Below are 13,649 nucleotides of genomic sequence, written 5' to 3' on the forward strand. Positions count from 1 at the left end.
ACAATACATAAACCACTTTGATTGTTAACCATTCTTCTCTCATTCGTTCGTTTGTTTGGGTAGTTTGTGTTAAAAAGTGTCCTAAATTAATAGATACAAGTAAGGGGGTGGACTGCTTTAGCAGACAAAAAAAACATGTTTTCGTGATTTTTGGATAGGAAAAGTTCTAGTTATTTGAAAATGTATGTGTTTTTTGTAATCACATTGGAAACGCTAAAATAAAAATTTTCCTTGGAAATCTTCACAAAAAGGCGAAGTCAAAGACTATTTAGTTTCTGTAATACCTAATTGGCGGAAAAAGTGCAGTTCGTAATTCTTGTTGAAATTAATGAAACAATAAAGATTTTATTTTCCGTAACTTTTTTCTGCGGTTTTCTAAAAAAATGTGTTTTCGGTCTACATTTTTTATTTTAGCGTGCTACAGAAATGGTTAAAACGGGTTTTCTGGTGATATTGTTTGTTGGAATCTTCAAAAGGCTATCTGAAAAATTGTTATTTTCTCTAACCAAGATTGTAAAATTTTAATAAGGGGTTACACCAGTGTAGGGCACGAAAAAATAGGCATGTTTCAGAAATTTCACTTAACGCATTGTAACGAGGAATCGAGTACCCGTAAATTACGATTTATAATACCAGTTCTGATGTACAAATAATTAATTTGTCAACTATTTTCAACATCGGTTGGATAGTATTTTCCAACAGGCGAGTTCTTTTGGTCCATGGCCGGAAATCTGTCTCCCGTAATCTTTGATCTAGAGCAAAAAACAAAAGATTTTTCGATTCCTTAGAACAATAGATATCGACGTACGTAGGGTTTTTAGAAATTTCTATTTGCCAACAAAATGCACCCTTTTTATTAGAAAATGTCATAAAAATTGTTCAAAAAACCCCTACGTGCGATACTGACAAGCCATTTAGAACACACTGAATATTTCAGAACGGTAGAAAATTATTTATTCGAGTTGTATTTTTCATTACACTCAGTAATGGTAGCGATTTTCCTTAAAAAATCCGTTATTGATAACCCAAGTAACAATTGAAGTTCTATAGCACGCTACAAGTGCAATGTATGTTTTTTGAGGGGCTATAAAACTATCATAAAACTAAAATTGTTACCAGGGACCTTTCTAATTTGTTTTTTGGAATTAGGATTAGTAATAATGATGCAAATCAAAATCCTTTGTTCAATCACTAGCTATTGTGAGTCCAACGGTACCCGAAATATGTTGCTCACTGTTAGGTCACGTTTAGAAAAAGTCCATATCGAAATAATCGCGCTGAGGTAGCGTGTTATCAAAAGCTGCAATTTTAGTTCTAGTTCTCAGATCGGCAGGAACATTTGAATAAACGCAATCAATGATATGTACTTCAAATATACGCAATATATATTTTTTTGTTTTTTTGCCCAAGCACAATATATAGGGTAATTTCGGAAGAGATGCCGCGTCATGACCCTATACACGACATATAGAAAGTGCGGCCATTCTATATCTCGTATATAGGGTCACTTTTATACGGTAATATGTTATTATGAATTTGTCTTTTGAAGAATTACAACACTGGAGATGTAAAATAATCCTTACTATTACCTTACAATTTTTTTTAATAATGATTATGTGCGTCCAGTTGCATCACGGAGTGTCCAAAGTTTTTCATTACCACATTAAAATTTCTTTTTTTTTAATTTTTCGAGGATACGTAGCTAAAATGTATTTTTTTTCACCTCGAAATGTCATTAAATGATCATTTGCGTCAGGTATGGATTATTAATAAGGTATATCCACAAATTAACAAACCTAAAACAGCGGCATAAAGGAATATGAGTCCATTTATTTATATATTTGAACGGGCGATATGTATCTAAGTATTAGTTACTTCGGTTTATTCTTTAAAGTTTCAGGCACTAATTTTAGTAAACGGAATTGATTTGTAGTGATGTCAATCTTGGCATAAAAATGAAAATTTCGATGAATTGATGCTTTTTAAAATGAATCTTTCAAGAACAAACCAAAGATATCTAAATACATTACAAGCAAAAACTGCTTTTAAGGAACCCCTGCCAATATATCGCTCGTACAAACATATAAATAAACAGTACCCTTAATTAAGTTACTCCAACTAAACCGTGACACAAAGTTGTAGAAATAAAATATTAAAATGTTGAATAAAAACGACACTGATTATGATCGATATTATACTAGGCAATGGTTAATTTATTGTTGAACGAACCATATTGAAAATGGTTTTGAAACGTTTGATACAATGGTTGGCATATGGTACACATGAGGGTACTGTTAATGTTAATCACGTCACAAAAAAATCCCACATCAAACATCAGTCTATTTCTTTTAGTAAACAAAGTTAGCAGTATTAATATGACTAATTTCGTGACGTGTGAACATGCAATGTAATCAGTACAAGTAATACTTAAAAGGAAAGCCATTAAAAAAGTCGAAATTTATGAAATGCAACCTTTTTATATTTTTGCCTTTCTCAATAGAAAGGTATTGCAATTGCTCTGAAAACCGACTTTTTAACGGAGGCCCGGAGGGCCAAGTGACATATACCATTCGATTCAGTTCGACGAGTTCGGCAAATGTCTGTGCGTGTGTATGTATGTGTGTATGTATGTATGTGTGTGTATGTGCGTCTGTGTGTGTATGTGACCAAAAATGTCACTCATTTTTCTCTGAGTTGGCTGAGCCGATTTTGACAAACTTAGTCTCAAATGAAAGGTGCAACGTTTCCATAGGCTGCTATTGAATTCCTAATGGATCCGATTTCCGGTTCCAGAATTACAGGGTGGTGAGCACGATCACGCAGAAAATGTCGATTTTAATAAATTCTGCAATGAATGTATAAAGGCGAACATTTTTCCAAAATATGACCTTAATTGCTTCGATTTGTAGTATTAGGTCACTAACATCCATTCAAAGTCTCTTTGGCCACATTGACCACCATCATCGGTTCCGGAATCCCCGGCGGAAGTATCCAAATTCAGAATAACAGTCACATCGGTTTCTCGGAGATGGCTAGACCGATTCAACCAAAATTAGTCTCAAATGAAAGGTATTACGCACCCGTAAATGGCTATCAAGTTTCATTCCGATCTGACTTCCGGTTCTGGAGTTACGGGTTGTGGCGTGCGATCACATAGCAAATTGCGATTTAAACCGATACTTCGATGAAAGCAAAAAAGGTAAAAAAAGATTTAGCTAAAATGTCTCTCAAACAATTTAAATTTGCTGTTCTAGGTCACCAACCAAACTTTCGTTGACTACATTGACCACCATAGACGGTTCCGGAAGGGCCCGAGAAAAGCGGACATCTTTCAAAACTAGCAAACTCATATCAGTTTCTCGGAAATGGTTGGGTCGATTTTCACAAACTTAGTCCCAAATGATAGCTATATTATCCCCACAGATGTATGTAAAATTTCGCACGGATCGCTTATATGGTTCCGTAAATATAGACTGAACCGTTCGGTCGCATTTGAAATTCCCATATTCGTATTTTTGATGCTAAACATGAAACGTCGAGATTTTATTTTATCTCGAAAAAAATTATTTTATAAAAATCGACTTTTTGGGACTTAACTTTGCTCCATTTTTCAATTCAATATTACCGTGGCTGGTTTTTCTTTTGCAAAATTTTAGAACTCGAATAATGATTTCTTTTCTCGTATATACGAGATAAGAAATCATTATTCGAGTTCTAAAAAGTTGTCAAGTTATGTATAATAAAATTGTAATGTATACATTTGAAAGCTTTTAATAAATATAAGCAATTAAAAAATTCTCGTGTTCATGATTGAGAAAGGCACAATTGCACCGCTAGGTGGATTAAAACAGGTTTTTCAGTTCAATATTGCCGTGGCTGTTTTTTCTTTTACAAAATTTTAGAACTCGAATAATGATTTCTTTTCTTGTATATTTGTCATGTCATGTAATATTTGCATTTGAAAGTTTTTAATGAATATAAACAACGCAAACATTCTTGTGTTCATGATTGAGAAAGGCACAATTGCACCGCTAGGTGGATTAAAACAGGTTTTTACTGGTACCACAGGATCTCGACAATATGGAAAAAATGGATTACAATATGTTTTGTGCCATTATTTTTTGCTCTGATTTTTTAAAATTCTGTTGGTCAAGTCTCCCCGCAGTGGGGAGATTTGCCCAAAAAAACGTTCACAGAAAAACTTATAACTTTTGAAAAAGTAAATTAAAAAATCTGCAGAAAATCATGAACACGCACAATACCTTTGCATATTATATCTTATTGACTTTGGAAGGATTGAAAACTTTTTTAGAGATTTATGCAGGTTTTGCTGAAAACCTGGTCAAGTCTCCCCATGTTCCCCTAATTTGATCCAAAAGCCGGCTCAGAATTATCGGAAGACTCCTAAGCCAATTAAAAGTTATGGAAAGAATTTTTATTGAAATTCCAACTATATGCGATATGGTCCGTAATTATTCTGTTTTTGTAATCATGGTCATTCGTAATAGTTGGTTAGCCCATAGCATATCGGTATCCCCTAAGACGTATACTATGTTCCCAAAAACCGCATCAAGCTATATATTAAGTGAAAGAGGATCGAAAATGATACTAAGAAATGCAATAATAATCGGGCTATGATATCTCCTTTGACAGTAATGTTCATTTCAGTGAATTTGAATTGTCGACATATGAACATTTTGCAATCGACTTATGAATTTCTATCCCCAAGACCATTTCATCTTATATCTTTAGGAATCTTATCAAGCTAGGTATGAAATACAAGAGGATCAAAAATGCAGCCGGGTAATGTAAAAATATTTGCAACATGACTTCTGCATAGAAAGTATTTTCCAGTTCAGTGAATTTTTACTATCAACATATGAGGATTTTGCAATCGATATTTGGAATACTTTCCCCAAGACCATTTTTTCTTAAATCTTTAGTAATTTTATCAAGGGCTTGTTCTAGGGAAGAGGGTGGCGGTATGGGGAATGTCCACGTGGACTTTTCGTTATATTTTTGCCTTTCTCATATAGAAAGGTTATGCAATCACTCTAAAAATCGTCAATCTAATCCCGGCCTACCTACAGTCAACTGGTACAGCGTTTCCACCAAATGCACACTGGGTGATGACAACCATTGACTATCGTCACCCACCATAAAGTTATAGATGACAAAAATCGACGCTTGATGCCATTTTTAAATTCGCGATGGGTACTTGTATTTAAGAAAAATGCAAAAAGAAATGTTTTGGGGATAGCGATTGATAAATCAACTGCAAAATACTCCTTTGGGGTTGTTTACGTGGACAAAAAAACCTTCGTCTTTGTCCCCTTGTGGACACGCGTGGGCAATTCCTGTACCCTTACGCCCCTCCCTACGATACCCACGTGGAGTTTCCAAAAAAAAAAAATTCGGGTGATATCATAAAATGTCTCAGAAAATTTGCAATGTATAAGACTACTGCGATGCAGAAGAATTGTACAAGCTTCACCGAGATATCATACACTTATTTAGTCTTTCTTGAAATTTCCGTGGAAACAATTCATTTCCTGAACGACATTATGGTTTTTCGCTTCGTCCGCTCTTACCGTACCCCATTAGGGGGTGGTGGTAAGAGCAGGTCAAAAATTCATTATTTATTCATATCTTATTCATTCTTTCAGGCCGGAGGATTTTGCTGCTGCTCTGCCTGCGGCTACTCTGCCTGCGGCTGCTGCTCCTGGAGCTGCTGCTGTCGGAGCTGCTGCAGCTGCTGCCTTGGATCCTGCTGCTCTGGGTATTGCTGCTGCTGTTGCCGTCGTTGTCTAGCCACTCGCCGATTCTGCCTCTCTCTCAGATAATAACCGCACCGCGGACAGTACTGAAAAGAATAAAAAAATAATTTAAAAAATGTAAGCACTGCTTACATTTGGGTCGGACATCGTGAAAAAACTCGAATTCCATAGATGGTTTCCTCATACCTGGCTCTCGCATCACATATAGGTGGGACATCTTCCGTTATCGTTATACTTAAGCTGACCAACTCTGGCGAAAAAAATCCGTACACGATGCCGCAACGAAGCGAAATTGTTCACTACGCTCATACAAACAGCAGGGATGCTACATTGAAATCTATGTTTCGGTCAAAACTAACTTTTGACATTAAAAATGTCTTACTCCACTATCTGGGGCTAGGTGTCATTCTAAAATCTAAACTATCTCCCATGTAACGAAACTATGTAAGGTTTGCACGCTTATAACTCCGATATTACTAGATGGATTTTAATCATTCATACACCAACCGATTCAGAAACACCTAACTTAAATATTGGTAATAATTTAATATCTCCCCAATAAAAGCAGACTTTTGGAAATTGGTAAAATTAAAAAGTTCACGAAAAACGGGAAAATTACCATTCGTGAGGCAGATTTCTCAGACACAGCCGTCAAGAGAGGGCAGCTTAGTTGCTCAATGAAACACGAAAAGTCATAAATAGAAGCAACGCATGTCCGTTTAAATCAGTTGTTGCTCTTATCCCATAGGAGCAACATCGTCTCCGGGCGATGCAATAAGCGCTATCGATTTTCGGTAACGTTGGCATTCGCACACACTCGCACCCAGTGATGCCACAAGTACAGATTTATCTAGAAAGGTACAGATTTTTGAAGCGTTTTTGGTACAGATTCTGTACGGTACAGATTACAGATTTTTGTAAAAAAGTACAGATTGGTACAGATTTTTTTAGATGACAGAAGAGTAAAATAATTTAACCTTGCGATGCATCCCATAATGTGCACAAAGAGCGAAACACAAAAAAAGAGCGGCACAAGAACACTGCGATGTGGAGATCACCCGCCCAAAGAGAAACTTGAAAACGAAAAAGAGAAAGAGCTGTGCACCAAGAGATGCAAAATTTCGCACATTGAGTCACCTTGAAGAGCCACTTTTTTGTGCCTCCCCTCACTGGCAAACAGGGAGGAAGGGGAATCAAACTATTCAGATTCAGATAAAGATTGATCGGAAGAACGTTTTTAAAATGTTTTTTGGTTGTCTTCTCTGCTTCCGTGCGCATGGGACCATGATGCACACTAAAGAGCCTCTTTATTTCTACTCTGAGGTGTGCGGCCATGGAGTAGAATGCACACATGGGAGCAAAACACATAGGAGTGAAGAGATTTATTGTGAAAGAGAAGAGTCAAAATTTCTGGTTTGATTTCCCCAAATGAAAAATATGTATAAGAAAAAGATTTTTTCTAAATAACCTTGTTATTGTTTCGGTACAGAATCCGGTACAGATTTTTCTATAGCAGAGTACAGATAGGAAAGATTTTTCAACTCCCAGTACAGATTTAATTGTGGCAACACTGCTCGCGCCTAAGTGACTAAACCATATACGGTTAGTTTATAAATAGAGGTGACGCGTACCCGTTTGAATCAGTTTTTGTTCTTATGTCGAACGGGTAAGATCATGGCTGCAGCGTCTGGGCACTACACTAAGCGGTAGACGCTATGCATTTTCGGCAGCGGTGGTCGTGTGCGGATTTTTTGGGTACCAGCACGGTGTCACAGAATGATTTGCAAAGTGGGTGGGTGGGGTGGTTTGGATTTAATTCAATACGGTGTGTGCTGCTTAAGAGTGTTGCGTTTGAAAAAAATATATTTATTTTTATGCATGCGTGTGCGTTGTAACTTGTTAATCCATGTTTACGGCGCTTTGTAGCTGCGTAGGGTAAAGAGCCTATTGGTTTTCATGTTTCATATTTCGGTTATATGTTTTTTATGTGTAAGGCATCTGACAACGTGCTTCTGTAGTTATTGCACTGTTCAGCAGCGTAGTATTTTATATAGGAGAGCACACTCAGGCTTTATTACGCGGATTTTGAAATTTACGCGGTTTTCAATAACGCGTTTTTTTTTTAAATTTACGCGGTTTTCATTTACACGGCCTGTATCCCCTGCGTGAAAAATCTGAGTGTAATTGCATCGGAGACAATCACATTCCCAGCAGAACTTTTTGTTTTCTAATTTCAAATACTTTTGTTTCGTACTGCACACAACGGAAAATTTTAAAACAGAACTTACCCAGCAGCAGTTTAAGCGGGTGTTCTTTTTCGATTCAAATTCAAGCCATGTCTTAAGCGTTACTGGACTTAAAATTGTTTTCCCAGTTTATCCAGTCAGAACATCTGTCCTACCCTATGTATTTACAACACAGTTCTAATTGCGTTTTAAAGTATACAACAAATAGAACGGTTGGGTATACTAATTTAAATTTTAAAATAAATCTGTTTTAAATTATGAAACAAACCGCTGTACTGAAGATATAATTATGTCAGTCCTATTACCACATAAAACACCTATATAACATAAAACGCTGCAGAATTGGTTTAATGATACAATGTTTACACTACAGAGTTATAACACGTTTTAATAATTAGCAACAAGAAAAATGTCACCAAGATAGCATAAAAATTTTGATGCGGCATCTCTCCCAATTGTATGGGAGAGATGCCGCACGACGACATTTTCCGACCGTGCTCCGTGACCATGATCAGAATGCCTTCTTAAAGGTCCCAGCTACTCAACCGATACATGATTTACCAAAAAAATAATCGAGCAATTTAAAAAAAGAAATTTTATTGTTGTACTGAAAAACTTTCGACACTCCGTGATGCAACTGGACGCACATAATCATTAATAAAAATTTTGTAAGCTAATAATAAGGATTATTTTACATCTCCAGTTTTGTAATTCTTCAAAAGACAAACTCACAATATCATATTACCGTATAAAAGTGACCCTATATACGAGATATAGAAAGTGCGGCATCTCTCCTGACGCGGCATCGCCAACCGTTTGTCTGCTACTCGTCAAAACCATTCCGAAAATACTCATGACACATTCCGCGGGCTTGTCCACCAGAAGGACGTTTTTGTTTTGTCTTATTTTGGTATCACAATATTTTTTCCTCGATTCGGTAGTGTTTAAACCATTGAAAAGTTATGTAATCCAACTATTGGCATTTCGACAAATAGTTGAAAAATATATAGAGAATGAAGTTGAATTTCACGAAAAATGGTTCCTGAATTATTGACTTCTAAGAAAAGCTCTATTTCATGAAACTATTATTGAAATTTTTATCTGTTTAAAGGATTTTTTTTCGTTATTGAGTGTAGAACAATAAAACTAGAAAGATTTTTTCCTTGATTTGACCACTAATACTTTTTGAACTAGTAGAAGTTTTGATTGTTTCTGCGTTGTAACGTCACGAAAAATGCCTATGTTTTAATTTTATTAAAAAACTAAAATTTTGTTCAAATTTATATTCCGGATTCTCTTTGTATTCAAAAATACTTTTCTAAAAAGTCTACAATTTCTTTTATTGGATGTGCAGAACTAAAGTTACAACAGAATACACTTTGCGTTGTAACGTCACGTAACTCAACTTTTATCAGCCGCTTGAATGATTTATCAGATATAGTGTCAAATTTTACTTCGTATGGTTTATTGAAACGCTTTCAAGTTGTTTCGTAAACAGGAAATTGTACTAGCGGGATATTCATAACTTCAGAATGTATATCCTTAAGTGCTTAAGGGGTTATACACCATGGACACATTCTTTCTTGACGTTACAACGATCTGACCAACCTTCATTCTATAAATCTCTTATAACTTTTTCAAATGAACTCCTTCATCAAACCTAATTATAGATTCAGAAAATAAACGAAATTTTATGTAAGATTTGATCTACAACACTTGAATGCACTAGAGAAGGTATTTTTAATAAACGATTGAGCAACGTCACATTATATTTCATTTAAAAGTCCACCTACACTGTACTCTCCTCGGCGCCGGTCATATGGCGCGTCCCGATGCAATTACGTTAACAGCAACGTAGTCCAGGACATGCGGTGCAGTTTTTGAACTTTGTTCTCGAGTTAGTATTTAGTCATGAATAATAATGCGTTCCCTGAATATATCTTTCCTCACAGTAATCAACCATTACACACTTCGCCATCATCGACGAGACGCCCGTTATAAGGTTGTCTTCAACCTCTGTTGTAGTCGCACTTGCCGTCAGTTAGTAACTAACCAATTCTTCCGTTACAAGCCGAAATACATCGTCAAAGCAGCTACATAATCGAAATACCTGACGTATTAAATCCAATACGAATTTACGGGAGGTTGCAAAAACATAATTGGGTCTACAGAGACCTATCTGGGTGACCGCACTAAATCGTCTCAAATGCTTAGAGTCGGATAAAAAGGCTTTGGCTCATCTCAAATGAGCACAAAAAAGATAGATGAGGGAGTGTTTATTGGTGTTTGCAGACATTTAAAATTCCGTGTTTGCAGACATTTAAAATTCCGTCGAATTGACGATTGAATGTAACATTCTTTAGTAATATCACGGCGATGTGACGTGTTCTTTTTCTCTGAATCTTTGTAACTATAATATATACAATATTTCAGAATACTTAGCATTGTCGTTTGTCTGGCGCTTAAATTGTTCTCGCTTTGTCATTTAAATCCACTTGTGTAAGCCCAACAATACAAATATCATGCTATAAACTCGGATCGGGAACCTGATTCCTTACCAAATTAAAGAAAGCAGTACTGCCAATTTATTTTTGTTTGTGAAATATGTGATAAAACCTACTATTTTGGCTCCGTTAAACTACCATATTGAGCCGTGTCAAATAAATAAATTGTCAAATGGCTCAAATCTATCCACAACAAGATATGAAATAAAAATTTTCTTGGTTTGATCAATTATTTCTGCAACAATAAAACAATTAACTGTATCGTGATTTTTCAACAACCCCATATCGTTATTCGAGTTAATTATCTTTAAATCATGGCCAAATGTGATAAATATTTAAAATTTTACTCAAAACAATAGCACCAGCGTAACTTACAGAGTTTTAGAAAAGTTGAAGATTTTCGTGACGTTACAACGCAATGAGATATCGCTTTTCTGAGAAAAGAGCGTTGTAACGTCACGAAAGTTAAAAGATGCTTTATAAGAAACAAAACAATAAAAAATATATTTAATGACATCAAGTTATTCGTATGCTATTTAGAAATACATCATAGAAGATTTATTCTTGATAAAAAATCTTATAGAGCAGATATTTTGACTTTTTTATAAATACGTTGAAAGTTCTAATTTGTGACGCGTTGTAACGTCACGTTACATTATCGATCATAAAACAATCCTCTTCCAGTATATTCAGTTTATGTTTATTAAAACTTTAGTGAAATTTTGTTTGCTTTCCGAATGTGTAATAAGTTTTGATGTAGGCGTTCATTTGATAAAGTTATAACATATTTATGGAATGAAGAATCGTCAAATCGTTGTAACGTCACGAAAGAATGTGTCTCATGTGGATTGAGTTGTAGAGAATCTCGCTAAGCCGGAAGTCGCCATTTGGGATTTGAAAATGGCGCCAAAAATCAATTTTTATGGAAAACCTTGCGGGGAAGGTGCAGGTTTATTTATTTCTGGCACCTACTCGTCAAGACCATTCCGAAAATACCCATATTGATTGGGTTATAGCGAATTTCGCTAAACCGGAAGTCGTCATCTTTGATTTCAAAATGACGCCAAAAATCAATTTCTGGCACCTACTCTTCAATACCATTCCGAAAATACCCATATTGTAGGGGTGTGGGCCATAAGGAGTCTTCCAGACCCGTCTCTTCCATCTTCCCGAAAATCTTCTAAGTCTTTTGCATTCAAAAGGACTTAGAATATTTTTTGCAAAAACCGTGTTAATTGCGAAATCCGCGAAAAACTTCCTTTGCTGAGATTCTTTATACGCGGATTTTCGAATTACGCGGTTTTTTTTTTTACACTGATTTTCCAATTAACGCGGTTTTTTTACGCGGATTTTCCAATTAACGCGGTTTTTTTCACACAAATTTTCCAATTAACGCGGTTTTTTTTAACGCGGTACGTACCCCCACGTAAAAAAAACCTGGGTGTTTTGGATTTGTAACAAAAGTAAATGGTCTTATAAGTATCACGTTACCCTCCGCTGGATTTGAATTTATATTTTGTTTGAGTGGACGCGGTATTCGGGTAAATGGTCCATTCGGGCAAATAGTTTTCGAGCGAACGACATTCGGGTGAATGACTTTCGGGTGAACGACATTCGAGTGAATGTCATAGAACCCACCTAAGAGATAGTTAATTATTCAGGACTTGTTCTTATGATTATTTAAGAAGGGGGGTGGGGTAAGGGTGTCAGCGTGAAAGAAAAAAACACTTCTGTGATTTTTTTAGAACTTCGCGTGAAGCGAATTGATCAAAACTTTTGTACATTATAGTATATCATTTCAAAAACATGCTGTAATTTTTCTATGCAAAAATATCGACAAACAACTCAGTGACGAAGCTTTTTGTACGACATCTCTGGAAAAACATGATGTGCTGTGTTACCTGCCATTCCAAAACTACTTAACCGATTTCTTTCAAACTTTGTATACACACTCTAGGTAAAAAATACCTAACCCCTACGTTGAGTTTTTGAGAAAAAAAAAATTAATCACTCATTTTAAATAAAAATTACTATTTTTCACGAAAAATTCTGACTTTTTATGAGTAAACACCCCCTTAAATGAAAAATTATCTCAAAAACTCAACGTAGGGGTTAGGTATTTTTAATATGGAATGTGTATGCAAAGTTTAAAAGAAATCGGTTTAGTAGTTTTTGAATGGCAGGTAACACCGCAAATCATGTTTTTTTTCCAGAGACGTTGCTCAAAAAGCTTCGTCACCGAGCTGTTTGTCGATATTTTTGCATAGAAAAATTACAGTATGATATTGAAATGATACACTATAATGTACAAAAGTTTTGATAAATTTGCTTCACGCAAAGTTCTAAAAATATCACAAAAGAAAGCGTCTTTTTTCACGTTTAAACTCTCCCCCCTCTCAACTCGACAAGCACACCGACTCTTGGAAATGATAAGAAACCCTTTCGGGCTGGTGTGGCCTGTTCGAGTCGAACCAGGCGGACACTCGGTTCGAGCAAACTTTATGGAGAATGGTGGATGAATATTTCTTATGTACTTTGTGGGCAAAAATTCTTTTTGGGAAACCCTAGAATGCCTTCACTCGTCTAGCTACTTAGCATAATGGCAATAGAAAAAATTGAGTATTTGCCTGACCCATATTGTAATGAATACGTATGTTGACTAGAACAGGGATAATCGAATTCTGTTATAAGATATAGATGAAATAGCACAGTTGTAGGAAAAAGTATTCGCGAGTAAGGACGAATACAGCTAGTATTTTTACCGTATCAATTAATAATCGATTGATCCGCTTCGGACCTAGGAAACAAAAAGTATATTAGGAAGAGACAGAAGCGGATTCAATGCGAAATTTGTTAATATAACGCAGACCCCAAGGCGATGGTAGGATGATTTTTTATAGGTTTACACAGACACGACGTTACACGCCCTCAACTTGTGCCAAATAGTAAGTATGTATGAATGTAAGTTCGTATGTATGTCTGTATGTATGGATGTGTATAGGAGCAATGTATCCCTGAGCAACATAGAAGGACAGCCTCTAAGCCACCAAAACACTCATGGGAAGCCGGGTGCGCGGTCATACGTGTGACCCCATAAACCACTGCACACACTGACAGGTGCA

The sequence above is a fragment of the Topomyia yanbarensis genome, chromosome 2, assembly GCF_030247195.1.
Source record: "Topomyia yanbarensis strain Yona2022 chromosome 2, ASM3024719v1, whole genome shotgun sequence".
NCBI lineage: Eukaryota > Metazoa > Arthropoda > Insecta > Diptera > Culicidae > Topomyia > Topomyia yanbarensis.